Here is a 23473-nt window from a genome sequence, read left to right as displayed (position 1 = left end):
AAAGGTGAAGGCTAAAGCCTGAGACAGCCGCAGAAGTTCTTGGGGTACAGGGGTTGGAGGACTGTACTTTTCTTCTCCCTCCATTTGAGGGACACATATTGGTTTCCACTGGGGGTGAAGTTACTAGATAAGAAGGATGAACTGTATTTATAAATAAGGCATCTGAGACTATCTCCAAGTACAGTTAAGCCTAGCACCCCAGCGGTCTAACAAAAGATGCTTCCCAATAAATTCAGAGACTTTTAATATGTGGAGTAAGTTAGCAGCTATGTCCTACCCATAATATCCTTATCCCTTCTCAAAACTTTTACCAGTCAATGTTTCTGGCAGTTTCATTCTTTGGAGTCTTGAGAGCTTTAGGTTTCTTACAAGAATCTGCACGATGTGACAGAAAGAGCATAGATTTTGGAATCAGAGAAATTCAAACTCTGGAATTTGTTAATTATGTTTTAGTTTTGTGACTTGGCCAAATTACTCAAGTTCTCAGAGCCTCAATTTACTTATTGATAAATAAGGGGAGTACTATCTGAGAGGGTATTTAGGGATTTGATATATGCAGAGCATTTAGCATCCTGCTGGGTAGGAATTACTATTCAAATGCAAATGTTCCTGGAGAAAGTTACTAGCTCACAAAGCAATTTCCCCATGATGTAACTGAGAAAGTAAGTAAGAAGGAGGTGAACAGAATTTAAGCAATGAGGATGAACAATGGACAGGATCAATCACAAACTCCTGCTTCTCCATCTCTGTGCCCTGAGCTTGGTAAAAACCCTGGGATAAATAGTCATGGAGGCACGTAAAACAGATTCTCATCTTGCTAATATATTTTAGATATAGTTTTGCCTAGAGGTGAAATATGATATCTCTTGGTCCCTTTCAATTCCAACACTATGTAATTCTAAAATTTCAGAGCAAGGAAATGGGATGATCAAAAAGCACATTAGATTTTCAAAGTATCAGTGAGGAAGAAACAAGCACAATACTGCCAAACAAAAAAAGCTAACATTTAAGAACAGAACTGTAAATTATGGAGTTGGGTCTGCAAACCAGCTTGACTCATAAGATACTATGATGAAACTTGTTAATGTATGCTTAAGATGAATAGTAACTGTGGGGCGCTGCGTAGCTCAGTGGGTTAAGCATCTGACTCTTGATGCCCTTGATGACTTTTGGCTCAGGTCATGATCCATGGTCGAGAGATCAAGCCCTGTATTGGGCTTTGCGCTGTGTGGAACTTGCTTGGGATTCTCTCTCCTTCTCTCTCTGTCCCTTCCCTGCTTGTGCTCCCTCTCTCAAAATAAATAAACATTTAAAAAATGAATAATCATTGCTTATATTAAAGACAATAGCTGTCTACAAATTAATTTACAGTGCTAAACAATATGCACCAACATTTTGGGCTCCAAACCACTTTGTGGGAGCAAAGAGCTGACCCAGGGAATGTGTCACCTTCTAGCTTGGCATGTTTTAAGCATGCTTACATTAAGGAAAATGGGGATGTTGACTAACATTAGGGGGCTTACCGAATCTCAAATTGGGTACCATTTTCCTGGTGACTCTCCTCTTGAGATTTGCTATTTGTGGACCACAGAGAAAAGAAACCCAACTTCAAGTGGATGGTTCATCTGGGACCCTGTCATTTTATCTTCTCTGAACATTTCTATAACCTCTCCGGCTCCTTTCTGTGTATCTTACCTCACCTCCTTTTGGTCCCATCGTGGTTCATTATAGATAAATTCCTCTCCATATGATTGCCAGCTCCCTTCTAAAAATCTGGAGGAGTTCCTTGCTCCCTAGCTCCAAAACTCTTCAGACCAGCTTCAAAAATTCCCATTACTTACTTCTGCTAAAACATTCTCCCTTTCCATCACCACACACAGAGAAAATACAAAGTTTTCAGAACTTCTACGTATCAATCACCTCTGTCCAGAGAAACAAAACTTGCAATTTTTGAACACAATTTTCTGTCTTTGACTATGACGTCCAGTATTCCAGTCTTCGTATGTGGAATAACACTTCCATGTCCTTTCAGCCCATTCACAACAGTATTTCAGGAGAGCTTAATTAATGCAGCTTGGATTGAACTACTCCTCTTGTCTCATTCTGTGTGTGTGTCTGTGTGTGTGTGTGTGTGTGTGTGTGTGTGTAAAACTTGGATACTATTAATTTCCATAATTTTGAGTTTAGTGGCTTTCCTTATAAGCTTTCATGAATGTTTTTCTTGTTCCCTCCTAATATTAACCTGGAATTTCTTTTGGATGGCTTCCTAAATGTTTAACACAGGAAGATAATATATGTAAAAATGAACTGTAAAGTACAGTAGTCTCCCCACTTCAAATGCCCTGTGGAAGGCATATGTTTCAAGACCCCCAGCGGATGTGTAAAACCACAGATAGCACGGAACCCCAGATGTACTATGTTTTCTCCTATACATGCATGCCTATGATAAAGTTTGATAAATTAGGCACAGTAAGATACAATCACAATAACATAATGAAATAGAACAATTATAACAATATACGATGATAAAAGTTATGTGAATATAGTCAGTCTCTCAGTCTCTCTTTCAAAATACAGTACTATACTCACCCTTCTTGTGATGATGTGAGATGATAAAATCCCTTCGTGATGAGATGACATGAGGTGAAGGATGCAGGCATTGTGACCTAGCCTTAGGTTACTATTAACCTTCTAATGATACATCAGAAGGAGCGTCATCTGTTTCCAGATCGCAGTTGACCGTGGGTAACTGAAACCATGGAAAGTAAAACCATGGATAAGGGGGGACTACTGTATGAAGTTCTATATGATTGTTCAGTACCATTTTTTATATCCTTACAGAACATGTAGTTACCATTAAGTAAATGTTGAGTAAGCTTGAGCCTGAGGAAGAAAATCCATCAAGCAGCAAGCTCAAGGATATTAATAAGCCATGCCAAAATTCATTCACTTATTCACTCACTTTTTCACTCACTCATTCCTAAATAGCTCTTATATGCCAAGTGCTGAACAAATGAGATTAAGTTGCCTTCATAGAACTTATACTTAAACAGGCAAGAGAGAAAACAAACAAAAAATAAACAAACATATCAGGAAGTAATAAGTGTTACGAACAAAACTGAACAGGAGTAGGGGACAGAATGGCAGAAGTGCCTCTTTAGAGGGAACAGTCAGAAGATGAAGTGGTGACATTTGAAAAGAGACATGAAACGAAGACAGAGATGATTCATGGAAATTTCTGGAGGAAGGACATTTCTGGCAAATAAAAAGGCCCTCGGATAGGAATAAGGTCAACATATTTAAGAAACAGTAAGGAAGCCAATATAACTGGAGCAGGGTGAACAATGAAGAGTTGTCAGAAATGAGTAGCTGGAAGCCAGGTAATGGAGGGCCTCATAGGACACAATAAGTTTGGACTTTGTCCTGAGTGTGCTGGAAAGACACCGAAGCAGTTTAAGCAGAGGTGTGTAATAGGATCCGATTTACTTCTTTTGAAATAGCTCTCTGGTTCCTGTGTGGAGAGCACACTCACAGTAGCATGTAGTGTAGCAGGAACAGAAAGGGCCCCCAGCCCGGGGAGGTGGAGGCAGCAGGAAGAGGTTGAATTCTAAATATATAGTTCTCTTCTGAGCACGGGCAATCATATTTTTCTGAGGAACTGGTCATAGAAAGTGACAGTAAGAAAGGAACCAAGGGTGATTCTGAAGTATCTGGCACGAGCAGCTGGGAGATTGGAGGAGGGGAGATCCGGAATTCAGTTCTAACTTGGGGTCGGTAGGTAGACTGGATACAAATCTGAAGCCCAGGACAAAGAGTAGAGTTGGATGTGTACATTTGGGATCCCCAGCATATAGATGGAGCAAGGGCACTCTCTTCGTATTTTCACGTGGTGATAGTGGTGATCAAGGTATTCAGGGTCTCACTCAAGATTGAGCCTGATCTGACAACAGCAATAGAAATGGACCAAGGTAATAAGTTTGCTAACGGTTTTGTGCTGATTTGGGAATTATTCGAGTACAAATAGCCACACGCTAAACTGTGCATATGTGGTGACAGAAAAGGCCCTGCACTGAGTATTTACTACACTAGTCTACTATCCAAAGTTACTCAAATATTTTATAAGCGTGTGTATTTAAAGTGTGTGTATCTTAGTATACACATCAGTGTAGTAAAAGGAATTAAAGATGCTCCTAATTTTTTTTTCAAGCCAATATAAAATGATTATGTTCAAGCTTTCTCATAACTGAATTGCATCCTTCAAAGGTGACAAAGCATCAGTACTTTCCTGTACACACACACATTCATTCATTTCCTACCCCAAAGGGAGAAAAATGACATACAGTCTGGCAGGATTATGTTTATAAAACCAGATTGCTAGTGAAAATAAGCAAAGCAAATTTCAGCCATAAGAAAACTGGACCACCTCCCTGGGTTAAGCACGGGGAGACTGATCTCATAGCCTAGGAAAAGTCACAGTGATAGCAGAAACTACCAGAGAAAGAAATTTTAACCTCCAAATTAAATCAGTCACTACAGTCTGCTGGGGTTCTAAGCCAGTCAGCATGTGCTGGGGTTTACTACGGAAACACGGGAGAGCGTTAAAGGCAATGAAGTCAATGGTGCAATGTGACACAGGCTGTTTGTATACTTATGCAATAAGTCACATGCTGATACTCCTGATTTTTAACAGAAGGCAGGACAAAGCAGGGGTGTTTATGAGGAAAAGGATAATGAATCACAGAAACATGGCTTCTCTTCCATGGCATGTCAAAGAATGAGTAGTGAACATCTCCCTGAAGGCAGCTGTATTTGCTACCTCTTATAAAACAGTAATGTCAACAGGCACCCATGCAAAATGGCTATAAATCATGAACTGTGATAAAAATTTAGGAAATATTCACCCTTAGCAAAGAACAGAGCCATTTATACATCTAAGGAAAATAGACTACAGAGCACTTTTTTGAGAGCACTTTGCTGTTTTAATTCTATTTTACTTTCAACAGGGTAAAAAAAAAAAAGTATAATGTTGGGTCAAATCTTAGGATCCATCACAACAGTATTCCGTATGTGAGAGAGAAAGCAGGAAACACATGAACAAAGGAAAAGAGGTCTTCCTTGCAATCAGTCTCTGAGCTCAGAGATGCTTTCCTTCAGGTATATGCTAATTTCATATAGATAGCTTGAGGAAGATCTGCACCACCTCTGAAGGTTAATGTAGGCTATTAAAGTCTGTAGTTGACAAAACTGCAGTGCATCCTCTATTTTTATCCAAGGGTCCCTCCTCATTCTAGCAGTTTAAAAGTTCATGGGGCAAAATCATAGTTACATAATCAAATGACATTAACACTTCAAAAGCATCTCTCATTTTTTTTCAGAATGAAATATCCTAATCCTTTTTCTATGATCATGCAAGGTAATTCTCTTACCTTATCAGTTGTTTTAATTTTCACCTTCAGAATCTGCTCTGGTCATATTATACCTCTTCTTGCAATTGACTGAGGGGTTTTTAATGTAATGTTCTAGGTGATAAAACACCAGGCAGGATTTTGTATAAAAGCACGATGTTTTCTATTCTTGATGTGTCCACTTGACCACATCAACACACTGGGTAGATACTTTCAACCGTATACTTCAACTCTAGTATACAGAGACCCTGAGATCCTTTTCACTCAGTGCACTTAAGCAGATTCTGAGTCTTTTTATTTAACGTTTATTTATTTTTTAGAGAGAGAGTGAGTGAGGAAGGGGCAGAGAGAGAAGGGGACAGAGGATCCAAAGCCAGCTCCTCACTGACAGCAGCAAGCCTGATGTGGGGCCCGAACTCATGAACCGTGAGATCATGACCTGAGCTGAAGTCGGAAGCTCAACCAACTGGGCCGCCCAGGTGCCCCCAGATTCTCAGTTTTCAATAGAGTTTGGACCATTTTCCTCTAAATATATGACACCTTATGTTTTTCCACATTGCAATTACTTGCTACTAAAAGACCTGTGAAGTGTTCTGAAGATTGTCTTTTCCCTGCCCAAAGGAGACAGACCTTCAAAGTATGAGTTTTTATAATGTATTTCGGATTATTTACACAGATGTTAAGACTACTTTGTGCATTGGGTATTTAGGAAATTAAGATGGTAGGAAATCTCATTTATTATACTATACCATTGACAGAAATGCCCATCTCTTTCTATCTCTATACTATGAAAATCGTAATGCAGACTAGCTCTATCGCATACATAAGCACATAAGTTTTCAATAAAATACTTACAAGTTGGATAATTTCTACCCTCTACCTGCTTTCTTGAAGAGAGCATCCTAACCACATTAAAAAAGAAACTCAATTCTATTAACTTCATGGTAAAATTCTGCTAATGGAAATTTGAAAACTTAAATATGTAGATATCCATTGATTATTCTCTATCGCCATATATTCAACCTCCCAAAGGTTTCTGGAAATATTTCTGGAAATATGCTGATCCTCCAATTCATAAGAAGAATCCCAGAGACAAGTTGAAAGTGTCAATAATAAATAGTAGTATCACATTTGAGACTGTCTTTGTAAATAACACAAACTCTCACTCAAGGACAGTTGGGGAATGGGGTGTTATATTAAGCAATTTAGTTTATGTATAAATTAGAATGCGTGTGTTTGAGTGTATGTGTAATTTGTGTTTACAACATTAAAAAAATTATAACACAATTTACATATTGTGAATCTTGCCAAACAAAATTTAAGCTCTAATTCTTAATAATGCACTTCAGACTTCACCCTATTTGGGGAATATTAACAAAATAAGTAATCATAAAAAAGTATAAAGAAATAGTTGTGCACAAAACAGGTTTTATTTGGTTAAGTTGGGAGGTACCATAGAGGTCACCCAAGCCAAATTCCCCTCAGCAGGACTCTCCTCTATCATCATTAGCAGGTAAAATTCATCCTTTTTTGCCTGGATCATCTCTGTTTATTGTCAAGTGTATCAGCATAATCATTAACAGTGGCCCCCTTTTATCCTCAAGAGTAAATGACAAGTCATGATTACCCTGTCAATACAATGATATCTAGCTTCTGCTCGAAGTGCTCTGGCTGATGGAGTGGCTCCATAACCCACAAGTGGCCCATTCTAGTTTTGAAAAGACAGAGTGGAAATACACAATTATTAAAATATAAAATCTTAAAAACTCATTCTGATGATGAGCTTCCATCTTTTTCTGAGTCCCTTGTACCCATTACTAATTTGATCCTCTGTAAAGACACTACAGAATGTGAGTCCTTCAACTCCATAAGACAACTGCCATGCCTTCCTTAAACATAAATAGTTCAACATAAAATGGCTCAGTAAGGAAACACTCTTTGAGAAGAAGTGTGTAGGAGAACAAATATTATGATACAATAATAGATGATTTTTAGGGAACTATGTTACAGGTGTTTTCATGAGAGCTCTAAAGAAATAACAGCAGTTGATCATTGCCTTTCTCAGGTCTCTCACTCAAGTGCACTATCTGGGTCCCCATGGGTTGGAAACCAATATATATTTTCATAATTTTATACCAGCCAAGTCACATGGAAGAAAAAAGCTGCTCTGTAGAGAGAGGCAAAAGAAATCAGCAGGGTAAAGTGGTTTGAAAAGAACTAGAGGGATGCCTGGGTGGCTCAGTCGGTTAAGCATCGACTTTGGCTCAGGTCATGATCTCACGGTTTGTGAGTTCGAGCCCCATGTCGGGCTCTGTGCTGTCAGCTCGGAGCCTGGAGCCTGCTTCAGATTCTGTGTCTCCCTCTCTCCCTGCCCTTCCCCTGCTCACACTCTGTCTCTGTCTCTCTCAAAAATAAATTAAAAACATTAAGTAAAAAAAAAATTAAAAAAAAAAACTAGATAGTTGAAATATCAATCACTGCTTCTTTCTCAGGTTTCCTCCTCAGCAATTCAGGTATAAGAAGAAGCCATACAAAAAGGGTAGAGATTCCGCACTGCAGTAAAATTCAGATATTTTCCAGGTAGCAGAAGAAATTAATTAAAATTAATTAATTACTTTGAAAAGAATTAATGGTAGTGATTACATGTTATAGGGTCTGTATACTCTTGTTTAATAAATACTCATTCAGATGATAGTTTCTTTGTTAAAATGGAGATGGAGTTAATTGCCATGCATGTGATCTAGCTAAGAATTTAATATCCTTCTGTATTTTATAGGAAAGGCCAAAATCAGTATCTGGACTCTGGGTACTAATCTGAGATGTAAATGATTCGACCTGTTGAGCCCACACAACTGTAACCAGCTCCACTGTGGCATCTGGCAACAGCTACACAAATGACAGGCCATAGTTGTCTAGGAACAATTACCCACTGCTGGGAAGTGTGTTTGACAAATTCAACCCTATGTTTGTAATGGCCAACATCAGAGCAGTACTTGAGGTCTGAGAACTGCTCGTTACCAGTCTACAAGTATGTAGGTATAGAAACTGACAGAAGCCGCTGGAAGCTTTTATAGCAGTCTGACACTGTATGACATCGAAGCCATGAGATACCAGTCTAATGAATAGGGTTTGGACCAGTTTAGGTGGTGTTGAACTCATAAAGTGAGTCACGTGTGGCTCAGGTCATATACCGGTTGCACAAGGGATTGAAACAATTGAAAAATTTGAAAAATTTGAAACATTGAACAATTTGAAAAATTTAAAAAAAAAATCTTTACCGTAACAGTTTGAAAAGCAGTGCTTGAGGAGAAAATTCTCTACTTTAAACTTCTGTTTTGATTCAAGATGAAGGCTATTGACCAAATAACCCTTTCCATTTAGTAAAAACCCATCTAACATAGTTCAGGAGTTCCTGTCTTTCATCACTTCCCAAGCCTATCACAGTGGAGGGGAAGGTAGAAGAAATGCATGTATCTTTTCCCCAAACTATTAAAGGGAAGGTCTCCCATTTGAGATGGAGACTCTGTATCCTTTCCCCTTTGTTGGTAAAATAGGATTACTCTCTTTAGTCACATCTGCATTTCCATATTTGCTTTTTGGAAATCAACACATTTCCAAAGTTTTCATCTCTTTTCCAACTCTAAGCTATTTGATGATTTCTCTTGCTGACACCCATCTACAATAGCATCATCAATGATAAAAGCATAATAAAAGATAAGGTGGGTAAACAAATGCTTGGGAAATTCCATAACTGTTTTAGATTTTATTCTAGATGTAATTAGTACAGGACAGAATGGCACGGTTTTGATTGCTAGAATAAATCTATCGTGCCCCCAAATGAGTCTGTCTTTCCAGATGTGTTCTGTTTTCACCTTCTACTTTAAGACAGTGTGTAGAACATATAAAAATCTAATATGGTAATCAGTAGATTCTTGGTTCTTCAAAACCCAGAGATGCAACCAATAGACTTACTGGTGCAACAAGTATCTCCATCATTGCATGAAAATAAACCTTAAACTGATGCCACACCAATAAATCATCACATCATGCGTTGCCTAACTGCTATAGTTTTCAAATCATTGTCTAGGGACTCCTGGGATCCTCGAAACCCTTTCAGGCGGTTCTCAAAGTCAAACTATTTTCGTAATAATATTAGTTTGCTCATTTAGCTTTCATTCTGTTATGAGTCTACAGAGGAGCTTTCTAGAAGTTACATTACATGTAGCTATCATCACTTAGGCAGTTAATGGAAAGTGAGCTTGTGCACTGTCATGTTTCCTGGAGTTTTCAAAGACGGCTTGTACACTTTCAGAGATTAACTCATTCATTCTTAGTATTTCTACTGTGCTCCCAATAACTATTTTCATTTGTACCTGCTGCTATCATATCTGTAACCTCATCATCATCTAATAAATCGCTACTTGAAATCCTGAAGTTTACCTCTGCTCATGTGGAGACAAACAAATGTATAGGCATACATTTCTGTCTTGTTTTGCAATACCTCACTCAAAAAAAAAAAGACTTTTTCTAAATTTAAGATTTTTTATCTAAAATACTATTTTAGAGTTTAATGATTTTTTCTAAAATAGAAAATGTATTTGTAACATACTTTTCTTATGTTTAAGGATGGCTCATTGGCTTAAAAAAGGGAGACATTTGAAGATTAAGTTTCTCAACCTTTATCTGCAACAGCTACATCTAAAGATGCTAAAAAAGATGAAGACTCACACTTCACAGAGCACTCTGACTCCTGGAAGGAAGGAACCTGATGCAAAGAAACAGGACAGAGCTATAAATATGAAACAAAACTAGGATGAAAGGTCTTCCTTTCTCTTGGCTTTACTTATATTTATAATTTACCTTCTTTTCTAGTGCAACTGAATACTTTTGAGTAGCATTATAATGCCAGCTAATCACACCATCCTTTGAGAATGTTCATTGAACACTTAAAGAAAAAGGAATCATATGTCTTAAACGTAATTATAATGCATTCTTTGGAAGCCAAGTACTCTTTGTTAGAGCTTTCCAAAACAGAAATGAAAAAACCCTTGAAGCATCTTATGGGATAAGTCTTTGTATGCCAATGGCTGGAGAAGTGCACTGTAGCTAAGAGATTAATAAATAAAGACATTTTACACTTCACAGTAATGAATACCTGTTGGATAAAAAGTCAGTAAAAAGAAATTACACTGTCATTTTCCCATGATAGAGTAACTTGTCTAATTAAAGATTTAGCTGTCGACATGAAGCATGAGTTAAAAATCTCGTCTGCAGAATTACACTTTTGCCTTAAGATGGGACAAATCTAAAGAATTACCATACTTGTCTTGATTATATTTGTCCAGCATCAGTACTAAGTAATCCTCAAAGACCTTCACTTAAACGAATGCTTACCAACAAACAAGTGTTGTTAAAATAGTCAAAGTGCAGAATAATTTTTTTTTTAGTTTCACAGTTTATCTTGCAGCAAATGTGTTAACATTTGCACTGATGGTGCAGAAGTAAAAGTGTCTTAGCATCAATCAAGACAAAGACATAACGCTGGATTGATAGTCATTGTATTCTTCATTGCTATGTACTCACAGTTTTTCGAAAAGCCACCTTCACTTAAGGGTATCTTGATGAAGCAGTATAAATATCAATGTTACTAAACCTAGAGGCTGAGTACATGCATCTTTTGAATGTTCTATGTCACAAAGCGGTAAGTACACATTCTCACTTGTGCTGCCTACCGAGGTGACTGTCCTGAGTGAAGGCACTTGGGCAATTCAACTGCAAGTTAGAGTCAATTTTTTTGCATGGGATGCTATTTCTACTTGAAAGTCTGACTGATAGTCCATCTATGCTTATGGAAGCCTGAGTTTTTGGCAAAAATCTTCTCAAAAATGGACAAAATGAGCCTGTCACTTAAAGGAAGACAACTGACAGTGTTTATGACCCATGATGAAATTTGGACTTAGAATTCTGGAAACTTTGCATTTCCACCATGGGTTTGAAAGCTTCCCCCTTTCTGATGATATTGGTGGTAATATAAGGGATGCAATTTTTAAATAGTATACAACAAAATGTGTACACATTGAGAAGATCTAATGTAAATCAGTGAACCAATATTTTCAAATGACAAATGCATGATGCTGTGAAATCACTCATAAGTAAAAGATCCCCTTAAATTGCATGTAAAGGGCACCTGGGTGGCTCAGTCTGTCAAGCATCCAACTTTTGATTTCAGCTCAGGTCACGATCTCATGGTTTGTGATGTCGAGTCCACATTGGACTCACGCTGACAGCATGGGGCCTGCTTAGGATTCTCTCTCTCCCTCTCTCTATCCTTCCTCCCCCCTCCTCTGTCAAAATAAATACACTTAAAAAAAAACTCCAAAAAAATGCTTGGAACACCAATGGATTAATGCAGCAGAATATGAAAAGTTAATTGCTATGATTTCAAATTCCATACTGCAACTAACTTTTTGGAAACTATCACTTGTCAAGTTTTGGTGAGGTATCAAAGAAGAAAATCTATAATTATCTGAAAATACTATTAAAATACTCTTTCCTTTCTAATTACATGTCTGTGTGAGACCAGATTTTCTTCATATACTTCAACCAAAACAACATATTGCAACAGATTAAAAGCAGAAGCAGATATGAGAATCCAGCTGTCTTCCATTAAACCACACATTAAAGAGTTCTGCAAAGTTATATATATATAAAAAAAGAGCCACACTTCTCACTGATATTTTAAAATATATATTTTCCCCATAAAAACATACTATGTATGTTAACATGAAATAGATTTACTATTATTTTAAATGATTTAATAAATAAATATTTTTTAAAATTTCTCATTTTAAATTTCTGACAATGGATATAATTGGCAGTATGCTAATAAATATTTAACAACTGGCTATCCAGGAAAAAAAAACATGGTTTGTAGAATTTGTCAATTTCCATGGAATAACTATCTCTCACTAGCCAATTTTTAAGCAAGAATGTGAAGCCAACTAGCTCACAGAATTTCTGATATAATCCACACAATCCACATAAACAAAAGCTCTTTAAAGGTTTCAACAACTTTTAAGAGTAGAAAGAGGTCCTCAAACCAAAAAAGTTGAGAGCCACTGGGTATGGATCTTATGTGGCCAATTTATTTTGAAATTCACAATATAACCATCAAATCACAGAAATATTTTAACTACCTTATTGTGCTGATAGAACAGCCAAAGTTGCAAGCGTTTACCAATTTCCAAAGCAAAATCATCCTATGATATTAAAACAAGTACACGCTAGTATCTATAGAACTCATACTTTGGCCTGTAAGAGATTTATAGGTATGGAGTGAGGTATGGGTGTAACAAACACACTGGCAGCAAAGGCAGATACTGTGTTTGAGTAGTCCAAACTACTCTCTGCAATCGCATTTTTTTGGGACTGTACCTTTTTATGAACAGTATTTTCCTCAGATTCTAAGAAATAAACATAGGCAGCTTCAAAATTAGAAAAAGAAAAGAAAAGGAAAAACTCGCTCCAGTTAGTCTCTGCAAATATTTTCTTTATGAAACCATGCATCTGCTCAGAGTTAGTTGCAGAGTGTGACTAACATTTTCTACCAAACTTGTGCCGTGTCAGTTCTCTTTACTGATGCTGCATGTGTTAATTAAAATTAATTACACATGCCAGTAAATAGTTTCCCTCTGAATGCAGCAAATAGAAGCAGAATAATGTAATTCATAACTTATATGCAAGGTATATAATTAAAACCTTCATAATATTTTCTCTCAGCAGGTACAGTCACTAAGGACATTCTTTATGGGTAAGTTGGTTGCACAGTAAATCAACTGAGGAAAAATAAAAATATGTCACACATGCAACATTGGGTCCCCCAAAGACTCCTGATTTGTAAATTGATATTGTAAAAAGCCAGGCTTGTAATTAATATTCTTTAGTGCATGATTTGAGGGAGTTCAGTGATCTTCATAAAGCTTTATATATCTCTGTGTTAGTTTGATTTAAAGGCTTTTTTTTTCAGACTCAAGAACTCTGAGACAAGGTGTTACTGCTTTAGTAATAAATCAGGATAGTACATGGTGACATTGGTAATAATGAAAAACACTGTGCCTGCCAGAGAGTGCCATGGATAGATTCTTCAGTATAACTGGATTTAAACAGCAACAGATTTGACTAATAACCCTCTTTGGACTTATTTCTATTTATTCTCCTATTTCACATAGGGTTTTTTGTGTCAACATGCAGATTGTTTTACAATATTCTATAAGTCATCTCTAAAAACCTGATTATTCCAATAGTTAGTAAAACATACCCTTAATTTTCTTTATTTTTGTTCTTCGGAGGCCTCTAAGACTGCCAAGTGAAATTTAGGTGTTTAGAAATTTCCCTCAGGCTCGACCCAGGGAGGGAAATTTTCACACCCCTGCTTATTCATTTCCTAAGAGCTCTTCCCGGCAGGTTGCTGACTGAAAGACCGGCACTCTTGGCTCTCTCCCTGCTGGCTTCTACTTTGGGGGGAGGTATGCTGTCACAGAATCACCACTTTGCAGTTTAAGCCATAGCACACAACTCACTTTAATTTTATTCTTACCACAAAAAATGAAACTGTAAACTCACTCTTTAAAACAAAAGCTTGAGACAAACCAGTCAATATCTTGATACGGTGATTTAGAACGACTAATTAGTTTCAAAAAGAAAAGCTAATTTTTCAGCCAAGACTAGCAATACAATCTTATTTATAAACAATCACATGTTTAAAGATATTGGATCATTAGTACCAATCTCTTTTAATGATGATCTGTCAGACTTTCTCTTGCAACCTAAACACTACAGCGTCTCATTTAAAGACTGTATCATAGAACAGAGCACATATTTTTCTGTAGCATGTTTGTAACCAGTGATTGTTCCCTATCATTAATGAACACAGCTGGGGCCATTTTATGGTCCCCAAATGGAGGCTGTCCCAAGCCACAGTGTTTGTGTGAAGGGGTGGGAGGGGGGAGGGGATTGCCCATCAGCAAATAGTTATTCCAGGAAGTAGGTGGGGAGCAGGCAATGTATTTGTTCTGAAATCCTAGAAGAAAAGTAAACTTGCTGTGAAGGACATAATTTCTTTTTGTTCTTGAACTTTACACAGCCGTAGTGGGCTCATTCATCACGAGTGCCCTTGGACACAAACCTCCTGAACATGAATGCCTCAAACACTGAGCAAGATCCCTGCTGGCGCTACTAATGGCTTAAAATACAACCCCAGTTTAAATCCTTGGGAAGAAAGGAACTGAATGGAAGTTGCTGATTCTATCCTATCAGTCCCTTTGTTTGAAATACTCAAAGGGAGCACAAAGTCTAATTCCCCTAGAAAAATGGGTATGGATTACACACAGGTGTTTTAAGCATGAAGAATGTCTCCAAAGTCTTTTAATGACATTTGAAAAAGCTAAAAAGCACCAACTTGTTATTTTTCTCCCTCAGAAAAGGCAAAAACAGTCATCCAAGTAGGGCATCATACTTCTATTTCACTTGAGAGTTTAATTTGAAAACCAATAAGAGAAGAATTTAAATTGATTGCTTCAAGCCACAGACATTTCATACCCAAGCAATTATGTTGGCTTTCATGAGAATTTATCTTAGCTGTGAAATCAATTGTCACAGACTTAGTTCACAAAAATATTACTAAATCATATTTGATTTCTGTCTTGGTGTAGTCGGTGAATCAAATCAAATGGGCAGACAATGTTAGTTCTCTAATCCAACTCTCCCCAGACTCCCCCTTTGAAAACATTTTCACCACTCCCCTCTGGTGTACCTAGGATTTCCTAACAATGCTATTTCACAACCAGAGAGACACTCAAAAAGGGAAAAGATGCAGTAGGAAGAACTGGGAAACTATTGTAATATGCAGGATCAGAACCATATGACAACAAATATCTTTGCAGTGAGAGACTGGAACAAAGGAAGAGAGCAGACACAAAAACAGAGTTCTCTGATTCAAAGATTTGCATTTAACAGCTTTCAAGATATAAAGTTTCCTTTTATTGACTTGCTAAACATGTATTTCTATTCAACTCCTTGACAGGGAAAGCATAGGGTTTACCTTTTTAGATTTGTAGTGGGAAATAAACATTACTGTCATTTATGAACTTGCAATCAGTAACTCTGCAAAAGGCCTCAAATCTCTGTGTGACCCATGTGAACTTAATAGATCTAGCAGAACCAAGAAGGACCAAAACCTATCAATAGACACCTAAAGTCCTATCTTCTGGCTCTCTACCTCCTTTACTTTCCAAAGTTCTATATATAATAGAAGACCTGGAATTTGTTAAGACCTTGCTCCAGCTAAAGAAGTGAAGATTTATAAGGCCAAATGTAGATATCTACAAAACATCCCTGAATAATAAAGGTAACACGGGAACAAAGAATTTACAATAAGACATATATTCTCTCTATTTTTTTCTTACAGTACAATGACATGGAATATTGTTCTACTAAATTCAAACAAAACTTATTTATATAGTTTGTATAAAACTGCAAATTCTCAGGGGTTTTTCTTGTTTTGTTTTGTTTTTGTTTTTTTGGTTTTTTTTTTGACAGAGAGGAAGAGAGAGAGAATCCCAAGCAGCAGGCTCCATGCTGACAGCGTGGAGCCCGACTCGGCACTCTACAAGGGTGAGATCATAACCTGAGTGGAAATCAAGAGTCTGATACTTAACCAACTGAGCCACCCAGGTGCCCCTGGTTCTTACTTTTTAAATGAAAGATTTGTGTTCATTTTTCTAGGAGTTTTCCTTCATATTTCCATTTTCAGCCCACCCAGATCTGAGGTGCTAGGCTTCTAGGGCTTAACTACAGAATACTTTTTATTGGCAATTGGTGTTATTTATATCTTCTCCATATAACAGAGAAGAAAAGTTTAATATCCACACATTTATTCACTCACTTATGTTATTCAGCTCCCATAATTACCAGGTACCCTAATAGGCCCTGGGGATAAAACAATGAACAAGGCAAACAGCATCTCTCCCTCATAGAAAGCAGTCTAGCACATATCAGATAAAGGGTTAGTATCCAAAATCTACAGAGAACTTATCAAACTCAACACCCAAAAAACAAATAATCCAGTGAATAAATGGGCAAAAGACACGAATAGACACTTCTCCCAAGAAGACAGCCAGATGTCCAACCGACACATGAAAAAATGTTCCACATCACTCATCATCAGGGAAATACAAATCAAAACCACAATGAGATACCACCTCACACCTGCCAGAATGGCTAACATTAACAACTTGGGCAACAACAGATGTTGGCAAGGATGCTGAGGAAGGGGAAACCTTTTGCACTGTTGGTGGGAATGCAAACTGCTGCAGCCACTCTGGAAAACAGTACGGAGGTTCCTCAAAAAATTAAAAATAGAACTACCCTACGACCCAGCAATTGCCCTACTAGGTATTTATCCAAAGGATACAGGTATGCTGTTTCAAAGGGGCACATGCACCCCAAAGTTTATAGCAGCACTATCGACAATAGCCAAAGTATGGAAAGAGCCCAAATGTCCATCAATGGGTGAATGGATAAAGAAGATGTATACACACACACACACACACACACACACACACACACACACACACACAATGGAGTATTATGTGGCAATCAAAAAGAATGAAATCTTGCCATTTGCAGCTACATGGATGGAACTAGAGGGTATTATGCTAAGCAAAATTAATTAAAGAAAGGCAAATATTACATGACTTCACAATCATGAGGACTTTAAGATACAAAACAGATAAACATAAGGGAAGGGAAGCAAAAATAATATTAAAAACTGGGAGGGGGACAAAACATAAGAGACTCTTAAATATGGAGAACAAACAGAGAGTTGCTGGAGGGGTTGTGGGAGGGGGGATGGGCTAAGTGGGTAAGGGGCATTAAGGAATCTACTGAAATCATTGTTGCGCCATACATATGCTAACTTGGATGTAAATTAAAAAATAAATAAATTATTTTAAAAAAAGGAGAAAGCAGTCCAGCAGTGGAGACAAGTATCAGTCACATGATTACATTTAAATTAATAAATTTGTCATTGTGTTAAAATGAGAAAGTAGTATAAATTGTTAAAATGTTGACTTAGCACATTCCATTACTTAAACACATTATTTAAGTGTTCTCACAGCAATATCACTGACATCTGATTAATACCAGTTTGCTTTATGTGCTTCTCAAGACAATGCATCAGACTTCAGTTAGTCTCATATCGAGTGGCATTGTTTTGATACTAAGAATACAGTATGGGGAAAATCACACATTTATATCCTACCTGAAGTTACAGAGAGAATGCAATCAACTGGCTAACATAAGTGAAAGTGATAAAGAGTTTTTACTATCAAATTGATTTTTTTTAAATCTATCAGGTACTCATAGAGGGTATTACAAACACACCTACACACAAAGATGACCCACCAACACTTGCATGGGGAAAGGTAGGATAACACACATTTCATTACCCAGCTTGGACTGGAAGACTGGTTACTAACTGACTGAATCTTCATCTGACAAAGAAAAATTTTCTTGAATCAGAGTATTCAGAAGATAAACAATTCTCACTTAGTATTCTATGAGGCAAGAAGAAATGCCTGGAACATTCTTTTGACAACTGTGGGGTAAAATGAAATAAAGTAACTTCTTCGGGTGTCAGGCTTATGTCCCAAAGACAAGCTTCATTGCACTGTATTCCTTATACTTTATTTCCTATTATGAAACACTGCATATTTTTACTCTACTGAATTTCCAATAAATTTGAGTCTCTGCCATCCCTATTTACAGAAGAGTAATTGTTTCCCTTTTAACATAGATTTGACACTCCACCACATCCAAGTGAGACATGACCTCTTAGACAAGGCATTGTGTACCACCTTTTGCCCAGCATATTTGTTTAATTAAGTACTTTTTGAAACAACTTAAACTCCAAGCACATCTTAATATAGAAACATAGCTATAAAGGTATATAAATGGAAAGCCTGACTCCAATTCCTTTCCAGCTAACAAGTGGAAAAATATACCACTCAACAATGAGAATAAAGAGCCATTCTTTACAGAATGCCTAAAGTGCATACACTAGCTATAGTGACATTTATTGAGTGTCAGCAACGTGCTGGAGACTAAGTGGAGTAGTGAGACATCCTAAAATCACTTTCTGTAGGAAAATGGGGGAGGAGGTGAATTGAAACACTTGGCAATGTTGATAAACCATATCCTGAAATGAAGCTACAAAGCAGCGTCAAGTAAAAAAGTGCCTTATGTTAAAAGAAAACAGAGCTGGACAACCCCAAGGGGTACTCAGAAAATACCATGTGGCTGCCCTACAAGCCCCCTGGACAGACACAGATCTCTGCTGGTTACCAGAGCTGACATACCTTGGACCAAATGGGCCTTAGCATGACCTTAAAAGTGAAGGTCTGCCTGGGGAGAGCAAAGACCAGCACAGTGAAGTCATTATCTAGACATGCTTCTACCAGAGAAAACATGACATTTCTAACAGAATCAAATGGAACAAAAACCTGGGGGGAACATTCCAATCTTAGTTTAGATCCTGCCACAAAGAAGTTTAGGAATCTTAAGACTTAGATTTCAAAATGATTTGGCGATGTGATGAATGTGAGAACAAAGTATTATAATTTATCAGTCTTCCCAGGTATCTGGGATATGCTCTTTGAAAGCCCCAGAGGAGGGCTGGGGGCTGCACACTCTTACCTGGAGTTTTTGGAGGTTAAATCAGTCTAGGTGTGAAATTCACTCTCCTCAAGCGCTGAAGTCACTGCAACTAGTAACAATTCCTTCCATTTATAAAAATCTAAGCACTAAAACACTGTTTAGAATGGCTCAAAAATCTGGTCACCAGACTCATAAAGATCATATTAATTCACCAGGACACTGAAGGCTTTTTAAAGAAGGATGTTAAATGTATCAATTCTTACACACCTGATGACTGGGAGTTACAGAATAACTGTTTTAAAACTTTATAGTGGAAAATTGAAATAGCAACTGAATGAGCTCTTAGGAATAATGCTGTGGTACAAGTAGCAATGACTAATATAGTTTTTTAAGAACTATAGCAAGGGTACTGGTCAGGTCTATGTTGGGCTTTGCAAATGAGACTCAAAAGCATTCCGTGGAAATTTGTAAGACCTAAGAACAAACTGAAATACCTCCACGAGAAGTTAAAAATATCTTCATCCCTGCTCTTTTGGGAACAATTCCAATTAAAATATTAGGTAGAATTCCTGTTCCATAGTTAATATCAAACTGTGGTATCAGAAAGAGCCCTAGGTCAGGAGACACCTGGCCCGGGTTCCAGTTCTGTCTCTGTCATTAACGGCTTCTGTGACACGGGGAAGGCATTTAACTGTTATGGGTGTCAACTCTTTAACCTGTGAGATGAGGACAGACAAGATTATCTCTAAGGTCTTAGAGAACCCTAGAAATCCATGACATTTTATATTACATTGGTGATAACCCCAGTGTTCACACAGGAGCTGTTAGCTCCAAGCCAATACATCTCCCATGGGTCTGCTGAATGGCTGAATAAATTGATCCAAAACGCTGCAGTGGAAGACAGAGATGAAGCATACAAATCAACAGAAGCATTTACAAAATCTCTTCTAAAATCTCTTGTACATCTCTTCTGAAATGGATAAATTACCAAAAGCAAGAATAGAACTTTCCTTATAAGATCATGTCTCAGAAGAAAGAAAAAAATAGGAACATAACCTCAGAATCACCCTCAGTGGTGAAAAGAATATCGTTTAAGTATAGCTGATAGAATTATGCTAAGCATATGGGCTTTTGAGAGATGCAGGGTTTTCCATCTACATAAAATATTAAAATACATAAACTTACATGGGAAAGTCCAGTTCAATAGACTCCGTAGAGGGAAAAAAAGAATGTTTTTATTTTTTAAACTAGGGCTCATCTTGCCTTTGAAATTAGCTTCTTCTCCTCCAGAACAGTCTGGCAACAGATTAAGCAACATTTCCCAACCATTTGCTTTGACTAATACTATTTCCTCTTTGGGATACTCTGTTCAATTTCCTCTCCATCAATTCATGCCAAGACCCAATAGAAGTCACCTGCCATGCTGCTAACTACTGCTTGTGGGACTTCAGTACTAGAATGAAATATGCTTTCATAGATCTGGTTAAATGTTTCCTTACACACTATAACCCATTTGTTTCATGTATAATATTCTTTCAACTAGACTACCTTTTCTTCCTCCCCCCCCCCTTTTTTTTTACCTCTTCATTGATTCTTACATTTTCTGTCTTAAGATTAGTGAAAAGTGAGGGGTGCCTGGGTGGCTCAGTCGGTTAAGTGTCCAACCTTGGCTCAGGTCATGATCTTATGGTTCGTGGGTCTGAGCCCTCTGTCAGGCTTTGTGCTGACAGCTCAGAGCCTGAAACCTGCTTCGGATTCTGTGTCTCCCTCTTTTTCTGCCCCTCCTCCACTCATGCTCTGTTTCTGTTTCTCAAAAATAAATAAAAATTAAAAAAATTAAAAAAAAGATTAGTAAAAAATGAATGTTGTATGACACTCATTGGTGATTACAAATGTCATGCAAAACAAGATCCATCTTGTATTTCATTTAAAATACCAATACTGACATGTATAGCTGATAATGTGGAAATGCCTAATAAATACTTTGGAGTGAATAAAAGAATAGATATTTTTTTATTGAGAGAGAAACAGGAGAACAGGAGACTAACAGCTGCTTTTCTCTAATTGGTTTGTAAAAACATTCATGTTTGTAAACACAGGGAACTCCCAGACTGTCCTTCCAGGTTCACTTTTATCCTAATCTTTACTTCTTGGGGGATTCAGAAACATAGTTTTGTGTTTCAACAATGTAATGGTAATGAAAGGCCATGCCATTTTAACCAAAATGGCAGATTACAAAATTTTAAAACTCTTTCCTACAAGAAATCAAATATTGCTGAAAAACATTATTTTAAGTGCCTAACCTATTTCTGAAATGAAAGAAGTCCTTAAGAGGAAACAAAGACTGTCACTTTTGACGCTAGGTGGTCTCATTTTCAGTAACCAAAAGGCTTGGACTATGGTAGCCCAAAAGAATGGGAAACAAGATCTTGGGATTTATGTGACAGCCAGCACTCTCCAAAGGCCACATTCTCAGAAAAAGAATGGACTGAGAAAAAAAAAAATCTGTCCATTAGCAAAGATGACAGACAAGTTGTTTTGGCCTGGTCACAGATGAAGAGAGTATCAGTGAACTGGAAGATGGCACTAAAGAAATGACCCAAAATGAGGTACAAAGAGACATATATGTATAAGAAAGAATAGGATAAAGTGGCTTAGTATATGTCTAATAGGTATTTTTGGAATAACAAAAAGGAGCAGAGAAGAGACAAAAGAGAATGATATACAGTTTTTCAAACTTTATGAAAATTATGAATCCTCATTGGGAAACACAACAAATCCCAAGCAGAAGATATAAAGCAAAACACATATAAACACATCATACTGAAACTTCAGTATACCAAAGGCAAAAGGGATATTGAAATAATTCAGTGAGAAAATACAGATTAACTATAAAAAGGAGCAACAGATTATTTCTTAAAAGCTGAAGCCAGACTACAGGGGGAAAATGACTTCAAAGTTATGAGATAAGAACCATGAATATACAATTTAATATCCAACAGAAGTATTATCCAAAAATGAGAGCAAAATAAAAACATTTTCAGGAAAATAAACACCTGAGAGCTACAAGCAAGTGGCACACACTGAAGGGATTTCTAAAGGATGCACTTTGGTGTGGAGAATGAACCAAAATCAAACACTAGGATGCAAGAAGAAAAGTGAACAAAGGAATTGACAATTGTGTTAATATATCTAAACAAACATTTCCTATATGAACCAATTTTAAAAAGGTAGTAAGAAAGTAAGATGGAACTCAAATACTGGGTAACAATAATGTGGAAATCAGGAGAGTTAGTGGACTTAAAGAGTTTCAAGGTCATTTTGGAAAAAGAGTAGAAAAGACTAACTTCAAACTCAAATAAAAATGAGGTATAAACAAAGAATTAAAATAAAGAATATAACTACTAAGGTAGGCAAGGAGAAAAATAAATTAACCTGAATTTAAAGAAAAAGAAGTCAGGGCACAGTTGGGTGGCTCAGTCAGTTAAGTGTCCCACTCTTGATTTTGGCTCAGGTCATGATCTCATGATTTGTGAGTTCAAGCCCTGAGTCATGCTCTGCACTGACAGCACTGGAGCCTGCTTGGGATTCTCTCTCTCTCCCTCTCTCTCTGCTCCTCCCCCGCTCACCCACACATACATGTGTTCTCTCTCTCTCTCTCTCTCTCTCTCAAAACAAATAAGCTTAAAAAAAAAAAAAAAGAAGAAGTCAGGAAAAAAAGTGGGGAGGGTGGAAAACAAGTATAGAAAAGGCAGGATAAGAGAAAGACTAAAATAAGATGTTCAAATAAATTCAATGGGTCAGTTATAAAGATATAAATGGACTAAATTCACTAGTTAAAAGAAAAAGATCTTACATGAGATTAAAAACAAACAAATACAGATACATGCTAGTATAAGAGAAGACTTAATAAAAATACAAAATGGTTGATGGCAAAAAGGTAAAAAAGCTAAACCAAGCTGGGGTGCTTGGGTGGCTCAGTCAGTTAAACATCTGACTTTGTCTCATGTCATGATCCCATGGTTCGTAAGTTCAAGACATGCAATGCAGAGCCCACCTGGGATCCTCTGTCCCCACATGCTCTCTCATATGCTCTCCCTCTCTCTCAAAAATGGATAAACATTTTTTTCAAAAAAATGATAAACCAAGAAAATATTAACTAAAATAAAGGTAGTATAGTTATATTAAGAGCAGACAAAATAAATGTTAAGGCAAATAGCACTGTTAGGAATAAAGAGGGTTGTCACAAAATTATATACATAGTATATATATACAGTACATATACACAATATATACATATTATATACACATATATACATATATAAGTATATATAAAGAGAGAGAGAGAGAGACAT

General features: G+C 37.1%; 1 protein-coding gene across 16 annotated transcripts in view; it reads right to left on the bottom strand.

Annotated features, from left to right (window-relative positions):
* Positions 1 to 23473, bottom strand: part of DNM3 (dynamin 3) — a 569293-nt gene that overhangs the window by 128243 nt on the left and 417577 nt on the right. The gene's annotated exons all lie outside the window — the stretch shown is intronic.

Source organism: Felis catus, chromosome F1 (assembly GCF_018350175.1).
Source record: "Felis catus isolate Fca126 chromosome F1, F.catus_Fca126_mat1.0, whole genome shotgun sequence".
NCBI classification, from domain to species: Eukaryota; Metazoa; Chordata; class Mammalia; order Carnivora; family Felidae; genus Felis; species Felis catus.
This window is presented reverse-complemented; position numbering and strand designations above follow the sequence as displayed.